General features: G+C 57.9%; 1 protein-coding gene across 10 annotated transcripts in view; it reads right to left on the reverse strand.

Moving 5' to 3' along the window:
* RAP1GAP (RAP1 GTPase activating protein) overlaps window positions 1-14,892 on the reverse strand; it is a 67,152-nt gene that overhangs the window by 23,411 nt on the left and 28,849 nt on the right. For 4 of the 10 annotated variants that reach the window (XR_002310099.2, XR_011484739.1, XR_002310093.2 and 1 more), the window contains one exon: window positions 6,395-6,488. The gene's annotated coding sequence lies outside the window, so the exon portion shown is untranslated. Of the gene's footprint in view, window positions 1-2,314; window positions 2,543-6,394; window positions 6,489-11,820; window positions 11,940-14,892 lie in introns of those variants that run through there. The other 6 variants (XR_011484737.1, XR_011484736.1, XR_011484738.1 and 3 more) reach the window with 4 other exon arrangements.

Below are 14,892 nucleotides of genomic sequence, written 5' to 3' on the forward strand. Positions count from 1 at the left end.
GAGATGAACCCAGCTGGGATCCTGGGGAGAGTTGGTGGTTCCACCCACCTCTGGAAGGAGGACCCCACCCTCCCCACCAAGCAGTGTGGGCCTGGGGGCTGGCGGGGGGGCGGGGGACCGAGAGAGGATGCTGAGCTGTCCCGCTGGCCCGATACCTGCGTGTGAGTGCACACATACCCTCCCCTACCTGTGTGTGAGTGCACACACACTCTCCCCTACCTGCATGTGCGTGCACACACACCCCCTCCTCCCTCTCACACAGCCGTCGGGCTCTCTCGAGGCCAGCCTGGGCACACACGGGGTTAATCCAGCCATCTGCCAGCTGTGCTTGGCAGCTTCGGCCTCTCCAGCGCCAACTCCCTACGAGCCTTCCAGGAAGGCGGCATCCTTGATGGCTGGCGGGGCTGGGGGCTGGGCCTGGGAAGCCCCCGGAGTCTCTAGGAGGGCGCCCCTCCCCCAGCACCTTCAAGGCCTCAATTCAGTCGGCTCCTGCTGCCCAGTGGGGGCAACCCTGGAGCTCACACACACGTGTGCCGTGGGGTTGTGCACCAGGAAGCACATACGCCCTCTTTCTCTCTCTCTCTGGATCAAACACACATAGGCCTGCACACCAATATTTAAACACAGTCTCACTGTACCAAAGAAAGCAAACACCCAGAAACCCACATGCACAAATCCACCAGGTCTGTGTACACCACTTCTGACTCAGAGCTACACACGAACATACACATACGCATGTCAGTGTCCTATGTTGCACAACAGCACGCTCCCTCACACACACAGAGGTCCATGTCCCCCCAGGAGTCACACACACAGAGGCAAACCCACCCCTGTGTTTTGCTGTGCTTGCTTTTAGTCGCTCAGTCCTGTCCAACTCTTTGCAGACCCCATGGACTATAGCCCACCAGGCTCCTCTGTCCATGGGATTTCTCAGGCAAGAATACTGGAGCGGCTTGGGTTGCCATTTCCGTCTCTAGGGGATCTTCCCGACCCAGGGATCGAACTCGAGTGGCCTCCTGCAGTGGCAGGTGGGTTCTTTACCACTGAGCCCCCTGGGAAGCCTTACCCATATGAAAATCTGTGCGACTGTACCAGTAATTGCACATAAAGCTACACAGACACCACACGACCGCTCTCAAGCCTGTGTTGAGAGACACAATAACATGCGCTTGCAGACGCAGGGAGGTTTGCTCATGGAAGTGGAGCCACGGAGCCCCACCCCCACCCACAAGCTCGCCCTCCCCAGCAGAGTCACACACCCCGCGTAACAGACACGGCAGACTTGATGCCACAGCACTCTGAGAAAAAGAAAAAAAGCATGCAATAACTAGGGGAGTGCTTAATTGCCAAGGATGTGGGGCTTGGGTCTGAACCCCCCCCTCCCACCCACAGACAGAGCTCTGTGAAAGATCACGAGACACGGACACCCCACGTGCACCCCACTGTGAGGCCTGCCCACAGAAATGCCCACCCTGGAAAATGCACAATAGGTGTCCCTAGGAGGTGGGCGACCCACGGCCCTCGCGGCCACACCCGACACTTGGGAGCTTGGGAGAGACAATTGCACAGGCAGCGACGGCGGCGACCACAGACACACAGTCCCGGCAGACAAACACGCCTGTCGACCAACACCTTGTACAACAAGCAGCATGTGCTGCACCTTGGAAAACAACAGCAGTTGTGTGCCCAAATGAGCCACACAGCCTCAACCCAGCACAGGCCCAGCGCTGGCCATTCCGGGGCACCTGTATCCTCCAGGACACCCCACTTGGGGTGACCTCACCAGGAGCAGGCGCCGGGAGTCTCACCACCTAACACATGTCACCTGTCACCTAGAGCGAGTAGCAACAAGTGACACCACAGATCCAGCCTCACTCATGTACCAGACACGGGGAAGGCTGGGAGCCAAGCGGCCCAGGGACACCAAGCAGTTACACGGTGACATTCAGACCCCTCGTTAAGGGGGGGGGGGGGGGGACGGATGAAGTGGTCCCAAGGCGAGCGCGTGCACACACACACACACACACACACACACACACACACACACACGGAGCGCCCCTCTGGCCCAGAGCCACGGCTCCACCACGGCACTCTGTTGCTTAGGCAGCTGCAGAAAGAGCCCAGGGCCTGGGACCCCAGGGCAGGGGTGTGCCCCGTGGCCGCGGTGGCCGGGTGTCAGCCCAGAAGCGAACACACCCTCCATGACGGAGCCTCGCACACCCGCCCTGCTCGGGACAGAGCCCGCCGGGCTCCGAAGAAGTTGGGCCGAACTGTCTCTCGGGGGACACCCCTCGGCCTTCGCCCCGGTCCTCACCTGCCAGCCGGCCCCTGCAGGCAACGATCCCCTCCGGGGACGGCCGGGGGGCGCCAGGGGCCGCGGCTGCGCCATCCCGAGCCCGGCCCGGCCCCGGCCCCCCGACCCCGGCGTCGCTCCCACTGGCCCGGCCGGCTCCGGCCCGCGCGAGCCGCGCCTGAGTCTCCGCAGCGCCGAGCTCCGCGCTCGCGGCTTCGGGCTCCGGCGGCGCGCTGCCTGCGCTGGGCTCGCTCGGCGGCCGGGCCCTGAGGGGGCGGGGCGCCAGGTACGGGCGGCGCGGGGACGGGGCGGGGCTTCGTGCATCCGGGGCGGGGACACGGGAGGCCCCGCCCCGCACGGGCCCAGGACACTGCGCCTGCGCGCTCTTGCCGGCGCCCGAGCGGACACCGGAGCACCCGGTCTGTCCGGTGCGTCCCTAGTTGGCCTCCTATAACGTCCTTCTTCTAACCCCTCTTAACCCAGTCCATCCTAAAGGAGATCAGTCCTGAATATTCATTGGAAGGACTGATGCTGAAGCTGAAACTCCAATACTTTGGCCACCTGATGCAAAGAACTGACCCAGTAGAAAAGACCCTGATGCTGGGAAGGATTGAAGGCGGGAGGAGAAGGGGACGACAGAGGATGAGATGGTTGGATGGCATCACCGACTCCATGGACACGACTTTGAGTAAATTCTGGGAGATGGTGATGGACAGGAAGGCCTGGCGTGCTGCAGTCCATGGGGTTGCAAAGAGTCAGACACGACTGAGCGACTGAACTTAATCTCCTCTGGGTACTGTGCCTCAGGGCCTCAGAGATGGGCTTCTTGAGCTGGGCTTTGAAGTCGGGAAGGAAGCGGCGGGGATGGGAGGCTTAGCTTGAAGACAGAGGGGTTTTCTTGAGCAGCTGCTTAATGTTGGACCCTTTGCAAGTCTGATCCTCTCCCCACAACTCAAGAGGTAGGAGTGTCATCCCCATTTTACAGAAGAGAAAACTGATTCCAAGAGATAACGTTTGCTCAAGGTCACACAGCTAGGAAAAGGCAGAACTAGGAATCTACCTCCCTCCCCACCAATACCTGATAGAGGCAAACTGGTACCCTGGCTTCCCCAGGCCCCAGGCCCATACCTGTCCTTTACTGCCCCTGACCCTAGGAGAGGGCAGGAACAGGGGCTGCCAAGGCCCCATGCCTGGAGGGGACTTCAGGATCTGTCGGTTCTAGCTCTGCCCTTGCTACAACTTGCCAGGTTGCCTTGAGTGAGTTCCTGCCACCTCTGTAGGCCTCAGCTTCCCCATCTGCAAAATACAAGGCCTCCGCAGGCCCTTCCAGCTGACCCTGCATTGTGTCTGCCACTCTGAGTGGGGGCAGGGCCGCAGCACCCCCTCCCCAGACAGATGCTGGGAAAGCAGTAATTGCTTCCTGAGTTGTGGCCAAGTCCACACCAGCTGCTTCGGATCCTACAGGGCAGGGCTGCCCACCAGCTCAGTACCCCACCTCTCTTCAGCTTCCTGAAGGAGTTGTTGGCAGCTACCCACCACTCTCCATCTCAGGGCCAAGGGCTCCTGGAAGGAAGGTACTGCACCTTCCTTTCCCCTAGACCTGGCCATGGGTCAGGCTGGAGCCCAGGAAGCCGGCAGGAACCCTGGAGATGTGTGTTCCAGACACGGTGTAGCTTTGTTTTTAATAATTAACAGCAGCAAATATTGATTTATGCAGGCACTTTCAGGCCTGAGCGCTTCCGGGCACCCATCAAAATGCAGCCAGAGAAACATTCATTCCCACACGGGGAGGAGGCAAGAGCTACCTGCATCAGTGGAGATGTGTGTGTGCCAGGAGTGGAGACTGCGCACATGCGTGCCTGCAACTGTGTGTGCATGTGACTCTGAGAGCAGGTGTGATGTGTGTTCGTGGACATTCTAGGTGTGTTTGTACATGTGTATCTGTATATACATGCATGTGCACATGTGTAAGTCTGCATACATCTGCAGACGTGCGGATGTGCCCATGTATGTAGGTGTGGGTAGGCTGTATATGTAAACAGGTGCAGAGTTCTAAATCCTTGAGTAGAAAAACCCCTACAAGGGAACAGGGTAGGGGTGCCTTGGGTAGCTCTGTGTCTATACCAATGCGGCTTCCCAGTGAGAGAGAGATGTCCCTTCTGGGTGTTTTCTCCTGCCCTGGGAACATAATGAGGCTCATCATCACTCAACTTCCTGATTGCAACTTTCCAAGATTACTTTCACAGTCATCACCCTTTTGCAAGCGGGCCTGGTGGGTAGAGAAGAAACTGTCCCCTCTATTTTATAGATGAGAACCTGAGGCCCAGGGAGGGGCAGGGCTTTGCCCATTGATGCACAGAGGTCACCTGCTCCTCGGACTGGCTCCACCATCAACATTATTAATGTGAGCAGAGCCGGGAGAGGGGGACGGAGAACGTGTCACAGACCTGGGACCCTTCACCCCTCCCTGATTTGCTGGGGACCCAGATGGATCACTCAGTCTCTCTGGGCCTCGGCTTCCTGTCCTGTCAAAGGAGAACAATACATCGACTGTGTCTTGATCCTGGGGAGGCCATGGGCTGTGGGACGGGGCGGTCTGGAGCCTGCAGCCATCTGAGCCTGTGTTGGCGCAAATGGAGGCTTCCAGCCAAATTGGGCAAGAGGCCAGGGCTAACCTGAGCAGGCAGGACTCAGGGAGACGGGCTCCACTGACCCTCATGTTTCTGATGGGAACACTGAGGCGCAGGGAGGGAAAGTGAACCCGGGCCTCCTGCCGGATGCTTAGGGAGACAAGGACTGGGAACCTCACTTCTGAACCCAGCTGCCATGGAGTCGCTCCCGTCCAAGTCCCAGGGTCCACACGGCCCAGTCTTGGGCTGTTGCCCAGGCATAGACAGCAGGAGAGGATCTCACGGACCCCCTGATATAGTCCCTAGGACCTACACTTGGACCCCCTTGGAGGTGGTGATCCCCCAAAAGTACACTATTCCTTGGCCATACACCCCTCCTGGCCCTTGTTCCAGGTCAGAGTTCTGGGCAAGAAGCTTGGCATATCCTGCGTCTGCTATTTATTGGCTGTGTGACCTTGGGAAGACCACTTTACCTCTCTGGGCATCTGGATCCTTATCTCGAGAATGCCTACCACCCACAGTTTGATGACAGGACTGGAAGCATGATATCTATGGACATGCTTTAGGATCTGAAAAGTGTACTACAAAAGTGAGAGCTTGTTACCCTCTGCATTAGAAATGCCACCAGACCAGGAACTCTGGGCAGATAACATGAGTTCTGGTCCTGGACCCATCACATCCTACCTGTGTGTCTTTGAGCAAGTAACTTAACCTCTCTGAGCCTCGATTTTCTTATCTGCAAAATGGGACTAAGAAGAGTACTAATGTAAGTCCACAGTAGCTATAGTTTGAGGACAAAATGAGATCCTGCATGTAAAACATTAAGAACCCACTTAGCCCGTAGTAAATCTCAGTAAATGCTAGCGGTTATTACTGGTATTGGACACCCTGCAGAAGCTGTCTAGTTATCTATCTCCTAACCAGACCACAGCTCCTTGACTGCAGCGTTTGTGTCAGATCGATTTCCAGCACCTCAGCACCCAGCAGAAAGCTGACACAGGTCATGTGCTGGGCAAACATTTGATTTTGACGATAACAACAAGAATAGCCTCATTTACAGGGCTTTTACTCTGTGCCAGATATTATGCACAGTGTTTTATCTTCCCTTTTTCACACTTTCCCCCACTCCACAGGGTTACTCTGAGAAGCAGCCCTGTGAATTGGGATACTCTCATTACACCCGAGTTACAGATGAGGAAATGGATGGTGATGTTGATAATGAAGATAAGGAAGAAGAACTATTTGGCCAGTTTACTCCCAGCTGTTTGGCCCCCAACCTTGCTACAGACCTGGTTCAACCTCTGAGACTGTGTTAGGTCACCAGGGGTGAGGGGTGGTGTCCCCTTGGGGAGCTAAACTCCAAGCCGCAGGGACCCAAACATTTCACCTCTGCACAGCAGTCACTCTTAGATATCTCCTGGCCCTGGGTGGGGGTCCTCCAGACGGGGGCCCTTGGGAGGCGAGCACCTACCTTTGGGTGGAATGAAGCAGTCTGGGAGGGGACTGAGTCCACTCTTGGCGGGTCTAGTGCCTGAGGGAAGCGCTGGTTCTGCCCATCACTCCTCCTGGAAGAGAAGAGGAGTCTGAGGTCAGGGAGGGCCCCAGGTTGGGAGATCTGTGAACTTCGGGAGGAAGAGCTATTCTCAGAACTGGGGATGTTAGGGGGACAGATTTCAAGCAAGAGGGGAACCTGGGTTCCCCAGCAGGCAGGAGGTGACCAGGACTTCCAACCTTCCCCAGAGATCAGAGATATGGACAAAGTGTCCCTGTAAACTCTCCATTAGGCCTCCCTAACCCATACTCCAGCCAAGAGGATGTCCATAGCCCATTCTAAAGATGGGAAGACTGAGGCAGGGGTTGGGGGTTACTGAAAAGGGCTAAGCCCTGACCTCTGGACTAAGCAAGGTATACCCGTCCCTGAGCCTTTAGGGAGACAGTATCCTTCAGGCTGAAAGGCTACCTGGGCCATTGCTATTACCAACGACAATAACAACAGACACTCACTGGGCCGACAATGTGCCAGGCCCCCTGCCAAGCCCCTCTTTCAGGCCTGAGGGCACAAGACTTGTCATCACACTGGTATTCCCAGTTTACAGGTGAGGACCCAGAGGTATGCAGAGGTCTCACAGCGAGTCAGTGGCCGAACCAGCATCTGTGTGATGCCTGACCGACTCCAAGCCCAGACTCTCTGCCCACACCCGCACCCTCCCGAGGAACGGGAGCAGGTCTGGTGAGGGTGAAGTCAGCTCCTGTTACCCTAGAGAGCCTGCCGACGAGGCCGCCTCTGGGGTCAAGGGGAGGAAGTGCCCAGTGGTTGCCGGGACCCAGGTGGCTCAGGGCTGGGCAAGCAGGCCCGGCTTCCACCCACCGCCGAGGGCCACCCTGACGTGGCGGCTGCCCCACCCCAGTCCCTGAACCAAGGCTGGTTCCTGGGAGGGTGAGTCATTCAGCCCACGGCCCCGCTTGAGTCAGGGCTGGGACCGCCACGCCCCAAGAGGGGAAGGGGATGTGGAAACTGGGCCCAGGAAGGAGACCCTGAGGAAGCTCTGAGTCCCCTCCCGGCTCACCTGGGCCCAGCTATGCAGGGAGAAAGGCTCAGAGGGACTGTCCATAGCCCCAGTGGGCTAGCTTCTTACCCGGGGGCCCCACATGGGCAGTCTTGACGCAGAGGACAGATGTGGTGGCAGTGACATTTGAGGCCCACGACATCGTTGTAGGGGAGATAGCCCCAGGCACTTACCTGCTGTGTGACCTTAAACCAATGACATACTCCTCTCAGCCTTGGTTTCCAGAAAAAAAAAAATTGCATCCTACAGCCTGGGCAGCTAGAAGGTGTTCACTCAATGAATTCTTTCTTTGGCATTCATTCATTCGTGGTAAACTCTGCCTTCCCACATCAGGGTCTCATTAAGTATTTGTTAAATGGATGAGTGGGTGAATGAGTGAATGTTGGCAGTAGGTAGGCATTAAAGGTTTGTGAGAAAGAATGGCCTCCGCACGGGTTTCTGTAGATCACAAGGCCCGGTGACGTGGGGAGAGACTGGGAAGCGGGGGTGGGTGGAGAGAGGCCTGCAGAAATGGTCCAGACACATTCCACTGAGGCTGCCACGGGGACCTTGCAGACAGACTGAGTGCCTGGAACTGTGTCAGGCATATTACATCCTCACTGCTCTGCAGGGAGGTTGACATTATTTATCCCTCCCTTTTTTATATGTACTTTTTTTTTTTTTGGCTGCGTTGGGTCTGAGTGGCAGTGCACAGGATCTTCGATCTTCCTTGCAGCATGCGGTATCTTTAGGGTGTCATGCAAACTCTTAGTTGCAGCATGTGGGATCTAGCTCCCTGACCAAGGATTGAGCCCCCCCTCTGCATTGGGAGCGTGAAGCCTTAGCCACTAAACTAAACCACCAGGGGTTTGTAAACCAAAAGGGGTTTGTTAAAAAAAAAAAAAAACAAACCCTTTTTTTTCCAGATGGAAGAACTAAAGCTCAGAAAAATGAAGCCACATCACTGAGCAAGCGGGTGACAGAGCCAGAATTTAAAGCCCATGCCCTAGACCAATCAGGGCCAGTGCCAGCAGGATGGACAGCAGAACCTGGAAGTCCGAGAGCTGAAGCCAGGGGATGCTGGGTCCCCTTGACCGTGAGGACCACTATGCTGGGAGCTCTGGCTGCCGAGGGGAGGTGTCTGCCCATGACTGAGCTAGTCCGATGCGCTCCTTCTGTCTGATGCTTCCCACACTCCAAGGCTCTGGCTGTGGCCACTGCCGGTCAGCCCGGCAGCAGCTCCCTAACACACTCCTCTTCTCGCACCAGCCTCAGTTTCCCCGTGTCCCACTGCCTCTCTCACTCAGGACTGCTCATGCTGGCACAGTCCTCGGTAGGTCTCTCAAGGCAGGCGGGCTCTGGCTTCTGCCGGGGCCCCTCAGCTCTCCGCTTCCCGGCAGGCCTGAGTCTCCCCCTCACCGGCAACAACCTACAAGGTCACTGCCGAGGCCCTAAGATGCCGGGCCAGGGAGGGTCTCTGGGATGAGGACGGAGCAGGAGGTCTGAGGCTCTCGGCCCTGCCTGCCCTCACCCATCCCAGCCCTGCAGGGATTCAAAGGCCATAAAAACCAAAGCCATAGCCTCCCTGTGTCTCCCGTGATTTTTCTTAATCCTCACAGCTCCCTGAAGAGGCAGGTGCTCAAAAACTACCTGCTTTTTTATTATTCTTTTAATATTTATTTTATTTACTTGGCTGCTCCAGTCTCAGTTGCAGCACACGGGACCTTTAGTTGCGGCCCATGGGATCTAGTCCCCTGACCCAGAGATCGAATCCCGGCCCCCTGCACTGGGAGTGTGACGTCGTAACCACTGAATCACCAGGAAAATCCTCCAAACTACCTGCTTCGCACCACAAGGAAACTGAGGTTCACAAAGGATGTACTAGTGTGCCCAAGGTCATACAGTTAATGAGGCAGAACAGGCATCTGAACCCAGGCTTGTCACTCCAGAGCCAAGGATCCGGACTTCGGCGCATGGGCGAGCAGGCCTGTGGACCCAGCAGGTTGTATCAGTGAAGGAACAGTAACAACGGCAACGGCAGCCAGTGCTGATACAGGGCGAACGGTGTGCAGACCCTGCTGAAGCGGCTTCACTTGTATCCCTCATTTAATCCTCATCTTTCAGAGGAGGCAACTAAGACACGGAGGTTAAGCAGCAGGTCCAAGGTCAGGCTGACGGTAAGTGAAATACAGAGGATCGAACCCCTGAACCTCGGACTGAGATGCTGCCCTCATGCTCCACTATACTATCAACCCACCCCAGTGCTCTTGCCTGGAGAATTCCAGAGGAGCCTGGTGAGCTGCAGTCCATGGCGCTGCAAAGAGTCAGACACGGTTGAGCGACTAGCACAGTCGCTCATAGTAAACAGCCGTTGCTCAATAAATACCTTTGGAGAAATGAATAAACCCAGCCGCTTGCCTCCCTTCTGCCGGCCTGATGCTTCCTCTTCCTCCTCTTTTCATCCTTCCTCACCTCTCACACACTCCTTCCCCACCTTCCCGGCCCACCCTTCCCTCTCCTCTGCCTGTGATCTCTGCATTCCTCCTTCTGTTTGGTCGTACTCCTCCCTCTCATGAACCTGAATCTGTCCCTCCCCTTGCCCTCCCATCGCACCCTTGTCTCCTCCTGGTCTCCATCATTTTGTTCACATGCAGCCCCCAGTCTCTGCCCCTCCCTACTTCTCTGGAAACCTTCCTGACCCTATGGCCTGGCTCAGTTTATTTTTTATTTATTCTTTAATTTTTTGACCATGCCACATGGCATGTGGGATCTTAGTTCCCTAGCCAGGGACTGAACCTGTGCCCCTTGCAGTGGGAGCACAGCGTCTTAACCACTGAACTGCCAGGGAAGTCCCCCTGGCTCAGCTTAAAAATGCTTTACCTTCCTCCCACACACGCAGCAGCTGGGAGGCGCCCGGGGCTGACCGGGGACACAGGCAACTCGCCCCACTTCTCCTTTCTCCCGGCCAGGACCGCAGTCATATCTGCATAGCACTCTGCAGTTTGCACGGGCCCTGTCTCAATCCCCACGGCAGCTTTGTGAGGTTGCATTACTATCAGCCTTCTTCCAGATAAGAAAACTGAGGCTCGGAGAGGTTAACAGGCAAGCCCAAGGTCACACCGGGGAAAGGGCAGTGCCAGGGCTTCCTCTAGCTCAGGCTTCTGCTGCTGCTCGCAAGGCAGGCTGTCCCCAGTGACTGGGCAAGTCACCCAGCCCCCAGCGGCCCCCCCATCGCAGCCCCTGGTTCCGGCCGCCACCAAGCATCTTCCCGCTCCAATCCTGGCCTGTCTGGCCTGGACACCTGCCTGCAGGGACAGGACATTCCTGGACACAGTAATAGGCGGGAGCCAGAAAGGAGGTGACTTGCCCAAGGTCACACAGAGAGCCGGAGCCAGCCTGGAGTCCCGGCCAGGTACATTCCGTGGTCACCATCAGGCCCTACAGGTGTGTGGCCTGCAGCCAGCTGGCTCTGGCTCCCCTCCCCCTCGGCGTGCCCATCTCCCCTTCAAAAGGGTGCGGCGGGCTCCCAGGCGGGATGGGCCAGGCCGGAAGCCTGCCGACAGCTCCCGGGTTTCTTGGCAACTGTCACTGCACCGCCTCCCCCTCCCTTATCTCCACGTTGAGGTAACAATAATAATTGCGGTGTCGTGAGTGCAGCTCTCTGTACTTTTCAAAAGCCCTCTTTATCTGCTCACGCCCGGGAGTCTCAAGCGGAACTGGAGCGGGAGATAAGGCAGTCACTAGGATCCTCCACTCCCAGAAGGGTAAACTGAGGCTCAGACAGATTAAACAACAATTTGGAAGTCACCCAGCAAGGCGGGAGGAGCTGGGGAGCCAGAACCAGGCTGCCCCCAGTCCAGGGCCCCAGATGCTGCACTGGGCTGGGGCGGGGGTGCGTTTTAGGGCGGAATCCACAAAACTCAGGTCAGACCCAGAGTGACCGGGGAGATGGGGGAGGCGGAGGACAGGGGACTAGATGCTGCCCTGGTCGCTTCCCACCTGTTAACCAGGTGGAGAGCTGGGGTGGGGGGCGGGGGCAGGGGGTTCTGTCTTTTTCTTTGACCTATAAAATGAGAGAGGATGTAGCCACCTCCTAAGCCACAGATTAGAGTAAGCCCGGCAGAAGTAGTGGTATTATTATTATTACTATTACTATTAGACACTGTCCCAGACAGCCCCGCCCTTCAGGGCACCAGAGAGGTGGCTGGGGTATCCAGTGAGGAGGACTTGGCCCTTTGGACATCCAGCAAGAACTGCCCCAAATGGAGCCTCCCTGCACCCCCCATTGTGGGCCTGGCCCCTGCGGACTCGCCCAGCCTCATCCCCACACACCCCCACTTCCTGCCCTCACCTGGCTGGGCTGCAGGCAGCTTTTAAAGACAAGCCACGCCGCTTCCTGCTTCCCACCGTGGAGTCTCTGCACAGGCTTCGCCCATTGCCGGGAGCTCCTTTTTCCTTCTTTTCCGCCTGATAAACTGTCCAGGCTCTAAAATTCAGTTGATGATACAGGTGAACCTGTTTAAGGTTCAGGGCAAGAGTAGAAACACAGATGCAGAGAATGGACGCCCGTGGACACACATGTCCCACATGGGAGGGGGGACAGGTTGGGAGAACGCACTGACATGCACATCCACCACGTGTAAAACGGAGAGCTGGTGGAAAGCTGCTGCAGGGAACAGGGAGCCCAGCCGGGGCTGCGATAACCTGGGGGTGGGGAGGGGGCTTGTGAAGGGTGGGAGGGAGGTTCACAGGGGTATACCTACCCGACTGAGGCCGTTGTGCAGCACAAATGAACACAACACTGCAGAGCGATTATACTCCAATTCAAAATAATAATCATAAATGGAAAAAAAATAATTCAAGGGACAGTTTGGTGGTCAGAACAGGTGACACATGACCACCCAGACGGGAGGCCTGTGACGGGGAGCCAGGCAGGGGCTGGACAGCACGCACGGAAGCTGGGAAGCTGCACTTGGGGGGGCTTCGCGGGGGCGGAAGAGGGGTTCAGCCAGCCAAGAACATTCGGCCAAGATGGGTTTGCGGGGGGGCTAGGGGCTGGGACCTAAGGAGCCCAGGACAGCCCATCGCTGGTGACCAGAGGTCAGGGTTCCCTGGGTCCCCCTGTGCCCATGAGACCCACTGGTTCCACCAACCTGGCGACACACGTGGGGGGCGAGGGGACGGGGAAAGGTGCAGACGTCACAGTGAGGACAGGTGCAGAGGGCTCCCCCTGCAGACCCTCAGTCCTCTGAGACAGGGCCCTCGGGAGGGGGCCCGCCAGGCGGCCTGTCCCCCAGTCACAGAATCAGGTCTGAGGGACTCTAATCTCTCAAAACCAGAGATTAGAGGCCACCCTGGAACTGCCCCCGCCCCCGGGGGCCACAGAGGCCCATTGTCTGCAGAGCTCAACCATCCTGCACTGCTTGCCCCTGGCCCTGCCAAAGGTGCCAGGGGAGGTGGCCAGGGGCAGCCGTGGGCGAGTTTCTGAGAGGCTGGCCCACTCCTCCGGAAGCCCCTGGGGGGGTGGTGGGGGTGGGGGACACAGACGTGGCTGCTCCTGGATCACCTCTCCCCAGGCACCTCTGACCTCAGCCGGGACTCAGGAGGGCACGTCGAGGGCAGGGGGAATGGGGCGGGGCGGGGGGTGGAGGAGCCAAGCGCTTTGATGCCCGATTATCCTTACAACAACCCGGATGGAGGCTGGTATCGTCACACCAAGTCAGAGACGAGAAAGCGCAGGCTCGGGGAGGCTGACAGATGGGCTGGGGTCTCACGGCCGCCCGGGGGATAGGAGGAGAGAACCTGAGGCTCCAGGCAGGGTCCTGGGGGAGCAGGAAGGTGGCGCGGGGGCCCCCACCCCGGCTCCGAGCTGGCTGAGTGCCGAGACACCCGGATCCCGGAGCTGCGCCAAGCAGTGGCCTCCCAAGCAAACAACAGGTTGGCAGCCTCGAGAGGAGAGGAGGTCACAGGACGGGCCCTCACGCGGGGACACAGCACCCGGGAGCCGGGCCTCCCATCTGCCAGCTGCCCGCCAGCGCCGCCCCAGCCCAGGTGGCCCGAGGCCCGCCGTGGCCCAAAGCCTGACCCTCCGCCTGCCCAGACTGGCTCCTCCCTCGAGCCAGGAGGCCTCCTCCTGCTCCAGAGTAACAACATCTGCTCAACCAGCGCTTTACAGTTTACAGGCTTCCTTTCCTCCCAACCCTCTCGACAGCCTCACAAGGGACCAGAGGCAGGGAACGTTACCTCCATTCTGCACGGGGCAGAGGTGATGACTTGCCCGAGGTGTCACCCCTGAAGCCCCAACCCAGCTGCTCGCCTCCTTGCCCACGGGGGCAGGGACAGCTGAACGGTGGGCCCCCTTAGCTGCCAGGGGAAGAGTGCCCGTGCCCGCCTCCCTCCGTGCCCTTGGCCAGCCTCTGCTTCCCCGGGGCGGGATGGGGGAGGGGTCTCCTGCAGCTCCAGGCGTCCCTTCGCCCGATCGCTCCGTCACCCTCCACCCCTTCGTGTGCTCTGCATTCCGGTGCTTAGTCACTCCCTCGGGACTCCCGTCCTGACGCCCGCTCCGGGCCAGACAATGGTGCCAGGCGTGGGTGGGCTGGCCTCCCCGACCTCAAAGCAAAGCCCAGTGACACCACCCAGAGCTGTTCTCTGCTCTGCGGCCTCGGCCTCCCTGCTCGGACACTGCACCCTGCAGAGGGGAGGCCCTGTCAAATCCCACCCTCTCCCTCCTAGCCAACGGGTTTAGCCATCTCATGGGCTCCAGGTCGCTGGGGGGGTGGAAGCTGAGTATACAGCAGGTGTCAATACATCACCAATAAGCTCCAGGCAGAGAGACAGCATCACCTCAGAAGTGTGGGCTCTGGAGTCAGACTGCCTGGGTTTGTATCCTAGCTCTGCCACTTAACAGCTTGTGTCGGGGGGCTTCCCTGGTGGTCCAGGGCCAGGACTCCATGCTCCCAACGCAGGGGGGCCCAGGTTTGATCCCTGGTTGGGGAACTGGATCCCACATGCCGCAACTAAGAACAGGTGCAGCCAAATAAATAAATAAAACAGCAACAGCTATGGGACTTGGGCAAGTTACTGAACCTCTCTGAGCCTCAGTTTCCTCATCTATAATATGGGGATAACAGCAGTGTCTGCCCCCAAGCATTGACATGAGGGTTACATGAGATCATACGTGTAAAGTATGTAGACACAAGCACCTTCTGACCTTCCCTTCGCTCTTCCTTTTTTCCCTTCCTCTGTAGGCTGATGAGGGCTGAGACAGCGCTCCTGGGTGAAAGTTGGGAGATGGGAGACTAGGGTCCAACGCGAGAACTAATGCAATGTAAGGCAGTGAGTCCTGTCGAGCAAAGGCAGGCAGGAATGTAGGGGGAGATTCCAAAGTAGGGGAACCAGAGGAGTAAGGGGGGCACAGGGCTTC

The sequence above is a fragment of the Odocoileus virginianus genome, chromosome 30 (genome assembly GCF_023699985.2).
Source record: "Odocoileus virginianus isolate 20LAN1187 ecotype Illinois chromosome 30, Ovbor_1.2, whole genome shotgun sequence".
Taxonomy (NCBI): domain Eukaryota; kingdom Metazoa; phylum Chordata; class Mammalia; order Artiodactyla; family Cervidae; genus Odocoileus; species Odocoileus virginianus.